Source organism: Armigeres subalbatus, chromosome 3 (genome assembly GCF_024139115.2).
Source record: "Armigeres subalbatus isolate Guangzhou_Male chromosome 3, GZ_Asu_2, whole genome shotgun sequence".
Lineage (NCBI taxonomy): Eukaryota > Metazoa > Arthropoda > Insecta > Diptera > Culicidae > Armigeres > Armigeres subalbatus.
Genome location: NC_085141.1, coordinates 125,841,853 through 125,854,403, shown reverse-complemented (window position 1 = coordinate 125,854,403; position 12,551 = coordinate 125,841,853). Strand labels below are relative to the sequence as shown.

General features: G+C 39.0%; 1 protein-coding gene across 7 annotated transcripts in view; it reads right to left on the bottom strand.

The window, feature by feature from the left end:
* Positions 1-12,551, bottom strand: part of LOC134227992 (chitin synthase chs-2) — a 136,811-nt gene that overhangs the window by 60,115 nt on the left and 64,145 nt on the right. The window lies entirely within an intron of this gene.

Here is a 12,551-nt window from a genome sequence, read left to right as displayed (position 1 = left end):
TAAGGAAGTTTCATCACCGTGAGATTCTTGTTTGAATTTTCCATTGGCTTTTATGTGTCAGTTTACACGAACTAAGCTCAAGGCAGAAGAGAGCAATCGAAAGCAATGAAGAATAGACCCGAAAATTATCGCAACCGTGCGACAAGTGTAAAATTTTTATTTAATATAGAAGGTGAAAAGGCCATCAGCGAACAATATTAATTAAAATCGCTGTTATTTTGCCTAACATCCATTCAGGAACGGCTAGCCTGATAGCGCATCATGGGGGCTATCATACCAAGCCAGGCGATATCTTTCGGTTCTATTCTTCATTGCTTTCGATTGCTCCCTTCTGCTTTGAGCTTAGTTCGTGTAAACTCGCTGATGAAAACCAATGAAAAATTGGAACATATTTCTATTAGAATAGAATATAGAAGAATTAATTTGAAGGTTGATTTGTGTTTTGGTGCTTCTTCCCCTATATTAATTCCATTATACAGACAAAGATATTTTAAGTTGTCGAAGCATTGGCTCATTCTCACCCACCTTTAGCCCATTATCACACCCGATAACGGTATTGATGTTCGTGTGCGCAAATATACATATGATTACAAAAATATACATATATTAATTATTTCATACATATGATATTTGATTTAGATAGATGCTTCTTACGATTCCCTTGCTTTCCTGGGGACAATAGTTTTAGCATTTTTATATTTCCTACAAAACATACTAGTTACTTCCCCGAGTTCGAAAGAATATGCACAAACGACGAACCCCAAGTTTAAAAAAAATCAATTTAGAATAAATTAATATTTTTTGTCTGATTAACAAACGTGCACTTAATTATTAGCAAAACATTTATCTAACTTACTGGGATCATGGGCTAAAGCTCTACTCAAAGAAAGTGGTAGGCTTATATATTGTTTGTTCTGCCAAATCCTAAAATAAATTATTTTATTGAAAAATGATATCATCATTAAAAAGTTCGCTCGATTGTACGACAATTCCCCGAAAACCAATTCCCCGAATGCAATTTTCCCGAATGAAATTTCCCCGAATAACAATTCCCCGAACGTAACATTTCCCCGAATGTAACAATTCCCCGAATGCAACATTTCCCCGAATGTAACATTTCCCCGAATTGTTTCCACAGTGCAGATAAAACTAAAACTGAAAAAGGAATCTGCGTCGTTTAACATAAAGTCGCATAATTGGCTTTTGACATACTTTTGAGTTGCAACAAAAGTGAGAGTCGCGGAACAACTCGCTTAAAAATTGTAAAAAAAGATGCTCGGACATTGGGCCGAAGACAATTACAGTCAAACCTCCATGAGTCGATGTAGAAGGGATCGTCGACTCATGGAAATCTCGAGATGTGGAATAGAAAATCCTTTGGAAGCTGATTGAAGGGACCATCTAAGTAACCCAGAAAATATATTTTAATATGGCATAATTTGCTTCCATGAGTCGATATCGAGTCATGGAACATCGACTCATGGAGGTTTTACTGTATGCCGAACCGTCAATAGGCCGAGTAAGAAGTAAGAAGTGAAAAATGAGTAGTGAGTAGTGAAAAGTGAGACGTGAGAAGTGACACGTGAGAAGTGAGAAGAGCGTAATGAGAAGTGAGTAATGAGAAGTGAGAAGTGAAAAGTGAGATGTGAGAAGCGAGATATGAGAAGTGAGATGTGAGAAGTGAGAAGCGAGGTGTGAGAAGTGAGAAGTGAGTGGTGAGTAGTGAGTAGTGAGAAGTGAGAAGTGAAAAGTAAGAAATGAGAAGTAAGTACAGTAAGTAAGTACATAGTAAGAAGTGAAAAGTATGGAGTAAGTAGTGAAAAGTGAAAAATATGATGCAAGAAGTGTTATGTGAGGAGCGAGAAAGAGTGAAATACGAAGTGAGATGTAGGAAGAATGAATGGAAAAATAAGGAAGAAGGATAGAGATACAGGAAGAAAATTACTGCGTCTTCTGATATAAGGCGAAGGAAAGGGATAATGTTTTTTTATAATCGCTTCTCCCGGTATTAGAGGAAGACGAGTTATAATGCCTTCTTAAAATGAACACGTTTGCCCGATATAAGACAAAGAGGGTAGATAGACCCTTCTTCAATTGTACACGTTTGCCTGGAGTAAAGCGAAGGAAGGAGATAATGCCTTCCTTAAATGATCGCGTGTGCGTAGACGAGGACAAGAATAAGGACAAGATATTGCCTTCTTTGAATGAACACATCATTTTTTTCGGTTTATATAAGGCCGTTACAAATATTTAATTGACTTTTTGTCCTATTAGTCTCCGAAAGGTCAAGGGGGGGGGGGGATAATAAAAAATAAATATTAAAATGAAAAAAATAAAAAAACTCCTCGGATTTGTTAAAGAATGTTTTGAAAATCCTCAAAATTATCCGAATTTTATTTTGTTGCCCCCTCAAAATGTCATTTTTTGGCAAAAAAAATCCGAGGGGGGGAGACAAAATGGATTTTAAATATTTGTATCGGCCTAATTGATATTTATTGCTAGATGCGATCTCATATATTATATCTATTCCAGCTAAACTCGTCTACATCAAAGGAAGAGACTACATTTATCATAACCTTATTGCAGGCAAATTCCTACTTCTGAAAAGGTAATTTCATTCTACTTTGGCTTATTTCAAGCTAACGTCTAACTTTAATGAATTGATCACATCTACCGTTTCCATAGACCAGGTAGATACAGATTTTTAAAGAAGGAATAACATTCACTTCATTATTCTGGAAAAAACATCTACTTTCAAAGTAGAGATCAAATTAATCCATTGCGTTATTCCGAGTAGATGTACTACTTTTAAAGAAGGGATCACATTCACCATTGCCCTATTCCGGGCATACGCATTATTTTTTTTAAGGATTCATATCCACGATTACAGTAACTTCTTAAGAAGAGATAGACCTTACATAGGACAGGAGTTTGATTTCACAAATTTTTACCATTATGCTTTCAAACGGAATTTCTGTTTGCGATTCCGCTCCACCAAATAAATTCAGCCTATGTTAGAATATTTTAGAAAAAAAATGAATATGAAAACACTTTATTATAATATCTTTATAATTTAACAATAAGATATATAATTTAACAGTAAGGAAGATCAAGGGCATACAATACTATTGAAAGATTTGGTCATGTTCGGCATCTCCAAAGAGACACTCTGGAACAAATCTTTGAACGCTGCTCCGTTCGGGCGTCAATAGTTGATGACAATTATGTGTTTGCAAAAACTACTTTATTTTCGGGGATTTGTTACATTCGGGGAAATGTTACATTCGGGGAATTGTTACATTCGGGGAAATTGCATTCGGGAAAATTGCATTCGGGGAATTGGTTTTCGGGGAATTGTCGTACAATCAGTTCGCCCTTTTTGTATACAGGTACAGAATTCCATATTTTCTCTTGCAAACCAACATGCTTCGACAACAAAATCCTAGCTGCACCACTGCACCGAAAGCACAGTCCACGGATTGAAACCCTTTACCTAAGAGAACACAAACAACGCTCAGCTTTCACACGTGCAGGGCAACAATGTGCTCGTTAACAGTGGATAGTTATATATGCGCGAACCAGTTACCCAGGCAAGAGACAAAAAAGTAAGGCTCAATATAAAAAGTAACCGCTGCTGCATCGATTAACGATCAGGTACACATACCAAGCCACAAGCTGATCCGAATCCGAAGTTTTGCGGCATGGCATGACAGATTGTCCTACACGCGGACAAAGGCGTGCGTCGTTTGAATAGGTTGATTACGAGCTGCCGACCGCAGCCTATATGTAAGAAGGTACGCGAGTAATGAGTGGAGACTGGCGATCGTTAAATGAAGCGTGGCTCGGTCAGACTCGAACTTCCCGGATAGGTCTTTGCCATTTAGAAATGAGAAGGGAGTGTATCAGATCAGGGTGGCTAGTTGAAGTGGTTTAGCAATCGAGCCAGGTGTGGTTCGTTCGTGTTGTTGCTGTTGGTATCGGTTTCCGGGAGATGCGATAGAATACCGGATTCTGCGTGGTTGAAGGTCGTACTTGGCAAGAGTTGGTTGCACTCTCGCTCATCAGCTCATTGCACTTCAGAAGTACTGAACTTAAAAGCGATGCTCTGGGTAGGGAATGAATTCAAGGTTGTCATGGTTTATGCTTAAGCCACTAATCGAATGATTATTTTCAAATGTATTCTTCGACAAGTTTGCTCTTGAATGTTATGTGAGAATGGATAGAATGGATTGGATAGGTTGTTGTTGTGATACAAAGGTTATGACTCAGTGTAAAGAGTTAAGATTTATCAGTCCTTGCTTCTAACTTTAGCATGCTGAAAGAGGACAAGTTCACCATTATTTTTTTCATGGTTTGGTCTTTCCTGAAACGGTAGACTCAACCATTTTTTTTTTACAATTATGTATAATGGAAGATCTATCAATTATTCTCTGTCAAATTTTTTGTATAAAGCATAATACAATTTCGTATGAATCATTACGCTTCACGCAACCACATTAACCTCTCTAAAAGTTACATAATTAATGGACGTTCCTGAATAACCTACCAAGATCTGTATAGCAACTTTCATTTTCAAAATTGCTAAATTTTCATACTTGACGAGCTACAGCTGTTCGATGAACCTACGTCGAATGGAGTATCCTTCTCCACTGGACCCGATCCTGGGCCAATCGCTTCCAGTCGCCCTGAACATTGAGCGCCCTCAGGACCTCTTCAACTGCAAAAATCCATCGTGTACGCGGCCTTCCACGAAGCCTGCGGCCTCTTCCGGGTTCTCACTAAATATTATCTTCGCTTGACGTTTTTCCGGCATACGAAAAACTTGACCAGCCCACCGTAGTTTGCCGTGTTGTATAAGCTTAATAATATTCAGCCCTTTATTCACCTGGAACAATTCGAGGTTCATGCGACACCTCCAGATACCGTTTTCCTGTTTACCGCCGAGTATTATCCGCAGCACCTTACGCTCAAACACTCGGGGAAGCTCTCCGATCAGCCTCCTTTAACGTCCATGTTTCAAAGCCACCGGAAGAATAAGATTAGTATACAGCGTGAGTTTTGTTTTCGTTTGCAGACTACGGGAATTAAGCTGGTTATGAAGCCCTATTTGCAGCTGCAATACGCCTTTTCACCTCGCGGGTAACATCATTATCGCACGTCACTAATGTTCCAAGATACACAAATTCTTCTACCACTTCAAATTTTTCACCATCCAGCACCATTTCGCTACCACCAACACTAATGAACCCACGTTAATTGCCAGCGACCATGTACTTCGTTTTGCTGGCATTGATCGTGAGTCCAATTCTCGCGGTCTCTCTCTTAAAAGGCACAAAAGCCTCTTTCACGGCACGGCGATCAATCCCGATAATATCGATATCGTCCGCAAATACCAGGAGCATATGCGATCTTGTGATAATGTTACCGCTTCTTTACACACCAGCTCTCCTAATCGCTCACTCGAGCGCTATATTGAACAATAGATTCGAGAGTGCATCACCCTGCTTCAATCCATCTAAGGCAACAAATGAATTTGATATTTCATTCGCAACCTTTACACTTGATTTCGATCCATCCAACGTTATACGAATCAGCCGTATCAGTTTCGCCGGAAAACCATGTTCAAGCATAATTTGCCATAATTCATTCCGTTTCACTGAATCCTTCGCCGCCTTGAAATCAATAAACAGATTATTTGTCTGCAAGTTGTACTCCCGGATTTGTCTCAGAGTAAATATCTGATCTGTCGTTGATCGGCCCTCACGAAAACCTGCTTGCTATTCGCCGACGAAGGACTCTTCAATCGGTCTCAATCTGTTGAACAGAATACCGGACATAATTTTGTACGCCGAATTAAGAAGGGTTATTCCTCGGTAATTGGCGCACTCCAGTCTGTGCCCTTTCTTAAAGAGAGGGCAAATGAGGCCGTCCAACCAGCTAGCAAGCATTTCCTCGTCTTCCCATATTTTCGACGCAATATGGTGCAGAACTTCATAAAGCTGCTCACTGCCATGTTCGAGAAGTTAAGCCGGAAGGGGGTCCTGCCCGCAGCCTTATCGTTTTTCAGGTCTTTAATAGCTTTTTTAACTTCATCTAGTGTGGGCGACCTTTGTGGGCCCTCCTTAGCCGTGCGGTAAGACGCGTGGCTACAAAGCAAAACCATGCTGAGGGTGGCTGGGTTCGATTCCCGGTGCCGGTCTAGGCAATTTTCGGATTGGAAATTGTCTCGACTTCCCTGGGCATAAAAGTATCATCGTGCTAGCCTCATGATATACGAATGCAAAAATGGTAACTTGGCTTAGAAATCTCGCAGTTAATAAATGTGGAAGTGCTTAATGAACACTAAGCTGCGAGGCGGCTCTATCCCAGTGTGGGATGTAATGCCAATAAGAAGAAGAAGTGTAGGCGACTCCATAGCTTGTCCATCGTCGTCCGATGCATCGTCACTTCCACTATTTAACAAAGTCTCGAAGTGTTGTTTCCACCTGGTAGCCACTTCGGTTTTATTTGTCAGCAAATCTCATCCACCATTGCCTTATTCCGGACAAGCGCCTACTTTCAAAGAAGGATTCACGCCCATCATTGCCTTCATCTGGACTATCGCCTACATTTGAAAAAGGGATCACATCTACCATTGCCTTAATTAGGGCAAGTGACTACTTTTGAAAAAGGGATCATGTTCACTATTGCATTAATTCGGGAAAACGCTTACATTTATTTTTGAAGGAGAGATCACATCCACCATTGTCTTAATCCTGGTAAGCGTTAACTTTTGATGAAAAGATCATGTACACTATTGCCTTTATCCAGAAACATGTTTGAAATATCTTGTATACAGAAATATTTTGTATACAGAGTTAGATTCTCGAATATTTCTATAAAAGCAGAAACTGTGATAGCATAAAATCAAAATTTGCTGTAGAGGTAATGCAAAATAACGGGATGAAAAGTTAGCAACAAAATTGTCTTCTTTTTTGTTGCTGACATTTTTTTTCGGATAGGGTTTCTTACCCCATTCACGGCCTAACATGCATACGACTGCATTATTTAATTGATATTTATGACAGGAAGCAACTTATCCTAAATTTCGTGGGCCGTGCAATACTGCAATGGGGTTCACTTATGCTTAAAAATAGCTTTTCTTGGTAAACATCGTTTAAAAAAGTTTTTATTTGATTTAACTTAACGAGGTCCAGCACTCATTTCAGTCATAGCGATTTCGTTTCCGGCCCACTTCCAAACCAGTTCCCGGCCTAAGCAAAATATCGCTCAATCTCTCAACATCTTACTCTCATTCTCTCTCGGGGCGGTAGAAAATACAACGTAAACAAAAATATGCACGTTCAACGCCGACATGATGCCAGATGGTATTATTTATAATAATTTTAATTTGGTTGAAAAGATATATTCACTCATCCGAATTACTCCCAAACGCTTAAAAACTATATTTTTTTCACTTTTTGAAATCGAGAGAATAATAAATAACATGATAGCGTCAACTAATTAGATAGTTTTCCTATGAACGATGAAGGATTTTTTTCATACTAAAAAATACTCCTGGCCTTCTGGCAGCACGGTGCGGCTAGAAGTTCTTAGGCCGAGGTGAATTTTTGTTCGGTTTGAGGATACATTTTTAAATGTATTCTAATACGTTTATATTAGTTCTAGTGAAACGAACAAATAGAAAAGATTAAAGTGTGCGAGTTTAGAATTATTATGTGGTGATTAACAGATTGAAGCAATGATTGTATCGAGAGCTGTGACGATTTTCAGGTAGGTGTTTATATGAAAATATCGTTTTGTAAAAGTGGAAAGATTCACTTCGGCTCAGTGGTATACCAACGGAGAGCGAATGTTCGGAATTTACATTTTTATTTTCTATAATTGGACCAATTAGGAGTGAAATAAATAGTTGGAAAATATTGAGTATTGTGAGAAATAAATGGGAGACTTTTTAAAAATTATCAAATCTAAACCTACGGCTTCTAAAAAGTATGAATCCTTAGTTTTATGTGCAGTAACCGGGAATCGGGTCCATAGGCCCAAGTAGTGATTTACCCTATTTGTCATTATTATCTCCGACTAAAACAAAGCTTTGTTGATGGCTTCCTTTTGTCGTTCGTTTCGCATGCGTATCGAAGAAAAATGGATTTCCTGCTGATAACTCTTCAAACTTCTGTATCGCTTGTGGACCCCCAAAGTTTTTTACGCTGCAAATTTAGGCTCTTGTCTAAATAGTAACTCATAGGATTCGTAAATTAATGTACCTAAAACACACAGGGAAAACTGGCCCCTACCTTCCTACTTTTGCGTTGTATATAAAAGTTTTAAATAATAATATTAAAAACTCAAAGGTGCTGCCCAATCGGGTTGTACGCAAAGGGGACGTAGGACTACGTAGCTGTACGAATTCGGTCATCATAGTTTGTGTTTCTTCAAACATTAAGCAAACTGCTCGGAGGTCAACCGAATCAAGAAGCCTAATAGCAGCCCACAGCTGGATGGATTTTGAGTCTCCAACCGTGAAATAGGGATCAGCACGACTCATCGGCCACTTCGTCGCTGAAGCCACTAATCTGGCTTTCAGTGGAGGACATGATAATCCCAAAAGACACCATCCACAAAAAGTTCGAAATAAAGGAAAAATAGGCGTGAAAATTTATGGCAAGATTCTTCGGTTTTGTTTCTGTTAGTCAGTTAGTCCGAGCCATCGATCTATACAAAAGAAGGTTAATCCGAGATGAATTTTCTTAAAAGTGCAAAACTTACTCGTTTGGGGACGACAGAAAGTTGTCCTTCAATAGCACAATCGCAGATGCGTATCGGAAGGGAATGATCCAACTAGTTTGTTTGAATGGAAGGCAGCCAAATGGATTATCCTCACAAGATTTAATTATGTTTTGTTGCTGTTAGGGATTTAAAAGTTGCTTTAAATATATCGATTCTCTACAGGACTATTATTCGACACAAGAGAAGGTTGATCCGAAATCCAATTCTTTTCTTCAAAGTGCACAATTAATCGTTTGGCAACGATAGAAAGTTGCTCTTCAATAGTAGCGCGCGTCGGAGTAATATAATGCAATACATTTGTATGAATGGACGGAATCACCAAAAGCCACCAAGCTAGCACGCCAAACGCTGATGCCATTAAAACAGTCGATTTTTGCAATCAAACCTTTCTGTTCAGAAAATGCTGGTCCTGAGAAAAACCAATTTTCTAATGCGTTTTTTTTTAAATTTAATTGACCATTACTCTGTGGAATACATGGTTTCGCATGGTTTGGCAGGAAATTTATCTAGTTTTGAAAAACTGGTTCAAAACCATCTTCTGACCGCAGGAGGTTTCTTGAGACCATAGGTTTGTGTTCCCATATTAATTACTTGGGTGAAGTATTCGTCCTTGTTACATATATTTTTACAGAAACTAGAGCTTGATATCACAGATCCGATGACCAACATCTGAGATACGGCCGTTTCCGTGAACGTGGTGCATTGTATGGAAATATTCGCTCAGAAATGTAGAAATTGTAGGATTATGTGCATGAAGCGTAAATTACCAGATCCCCCTTCTCTTCGCCCCTTCTACACAGTTTCAATCTGATTTATAAATGATTTCACTATTAGCCGTACCGATTTAGGTTGAAATTTGAGCTAGTTTGTTTCCATTTCTCTGTTAGAACATTGCCCACTTTACCCCCATCCATGGCGACATGACAAATTTACCTCCATAGTTACATATTTTTTGAATCACACATAAACTCCGAAAAAAGTTTTTAAAAAACTATCTTACACCAACCAGCACCGCTTCACAATGGATGTTGACAAAAAATGCCTTGTGGGAAAGGAATGGTTAAAATCCAGAACACGCCTCTCTTTTAAAAAACAACAGTCGTAAAAACTCCCGATCAAATACCATGGTCGAGTCATTTAGTCAAAAAACATAATGGTGCCATTTTTACTTTGCCCTGGTGTAAGCTCTTTCGTATTATTGTAACTGCCATTTTTTTATTCAGACTTAGCAAAACTTTTTTAAAGGATTTCAAAGAATCCGGTACAGTAAATTCATTATCTTTGCTAACATTTTTAATAAAACACCCACTCTCCATCCGCCACCAAAACACCCAGCTCCAGATAAATAAATCGTTCATAACTTTTGCACAAGCAACTCCCACTTCATAATCACCAAATTTGAATTCTACCTTTATTAAACTACCGGTCATTCACAAACTCGTAGCTGCCGCAAATGTCAGCGAACTCTACGTACGTAAGGTTTGCTGTTGCTCTCGTTCCGCTACGCACCATACACCCATCCCAGCGAAGCGCCGCCGCCGCGTCGCTTGGTCCGGTTTGACTCGCTTTTCAGGAAATTCGTATCTTATTTGGGCACATTCATAATTGAACATTCGACTACAGACTGCCCCCCTCCCAATCTCGGGTGTTGCTCCTATAAATAATTCAGGCAGGAAACATCATCCACCACACAGTCGCTACATCAAAAAAGACAATTGTTTTTAACTCGAACACGGCAAGTCACCAGAACTTCCTTCTTCCTACTTGAATAAGATTGCTTTAGGTTGGGCTGGTGAGTGGACACATAACCGTGTTCGTCGTAAAATCTATGTAAACGACCGACGCAACAACGTGTCAGAGCGTCAAGCAAGAGGTCCGCCGACCCTCTTAGTCTGCATCGCGGATTACCGTGGCGATTATGATGAGCTCCATCATGACCACAATTCATCACCGTCTCGGTCGTCGCTCGCAACCAGCCAGTTTAATAAATTCGAATTTGTGCGGCATCCAGAGGTTTGCCGAGATTGAACGGTGTCGCGGACGTGACTTTCGGCTTATGGGGCACTTAAATTTGGGAGTTGACCGGTGCGGGGCGGTAAACTTGAAATAGTTTCGTTATTGAAGCTTGGGAATGTTTTGCTGATGCAGGGGAGAACTGTTACGAGCTGTGAAGTAATTAAAACAAACATCTGCGAAGCTGCAAATATTATCGTGAAGCAAGAGCCGTCAACTCGATTGGAAGTAAATGGTTAGCTTCTCAAAGCAACGGTGTGAGATTATATTATGTGCAGCATATCGTAGGATCTTTAGACAGAAATATAAGGTGATTAACGATGCAAATAATGCATCATAATCCAGTTTCATCAAAAAATAAATGAACCACTTTGCTGAATTCCAGCACACATAAAAATATGAATTTTAATTGGGATGATGATTGGGGGTAACCACAGTTCCTTCTTTGTTATCATTGCGATTTCAGTGGTGATTGGACTCGTATAAATGAGAAAATGCCTTATTAATCCACCTATCGGTATTGATGCCTTTCACATGTTTTACATATGAAAAAAAAAAATTATAAGAAAGTTAAAAATAGCACTGATAGGTAAATATATTGTACAATTCACAATTATTTTTATTCATAACAAGTTTCGCCGTTGAATGCAATTTTTTTGCGAACAAATTGGTTAAGGACAAGTGCTTCAGAATAGCTGATAATTTTGTACGTGCTTTGCGCACACTACATACAAATACGCACATACAGACATCATATCAATTCGTTAAACTAAGTTGATTAGTTTATAACCCTGTGAGTCCCATTTTTCCTTTAAAAAGTTCATCTTTGGGGCGAACATATAGACTTTACGTACACTTAGTGTTCGAGAAGGCAAAACCAGCCCTCCCCTAGCTATTACGAGAATTCCTTGAGGATCTATTCCGTTAGGGTAATGAAATTATTCCACAAAAAATACTCAGAGCAATTATCGTATTGATTTTAGTTATATGTAACTACTCATCACTATTGAAGGTCAAGGTAACATGGGTTTTCCACTTACCCCATCCCACTAGGGAAAGTGGAAAAACAACTCCTAATTTTAAAATCTATTTCCATAAATTTCAAGCGACCAAAATGGTATGAATTACCGCACAGTTGGTGCAAAATTGACTGTTTTTGATAGCCTATTTTGATTGAACGCATTTAAATCATTTAAACTGGTTTTACACTAATTCAAACATGCACTATCGATTTTTCACTTCCCCCAGTGTACCTTAATAGTTCAGGAGTATCCATAAAGAATAATATTATGATCCATAGCTACGCTTTTTCATATACTGGCGTGCTTAAGTGTATGGATTTTGATGTCCCACAGTATCAGACTATTCTAGAATATCCATTACAAAACCGTACATATTATATCTACTAATCAAAAGACAACTTCTGTCAGCAGTATATCAATACTCACTTCAGTCCTCTTGCTATAGTTGGTAAGGGGCCTTTCATTTCTGTCGTTGTCGTTGCTATTGAGCATCGCATTATTTATGTTCAAACTGGTTTTGTATTGATTATTTTCCTGAACCTTTGCCACGACAACGAGTAGCAAGACCGTGTCAATTACTTGCTATATTTTTGGTTGTCTAGTAGACTGGCCCAGGAAACAAAAAGTTGTCTAATTCCACGGGGCACCCCCCAGGATTGTGTCTTTGGGTGAGAAAATCAATCTCTGAAAATTTCAGCTTAATCGCTTGTTGCATAAGCTGGCGCA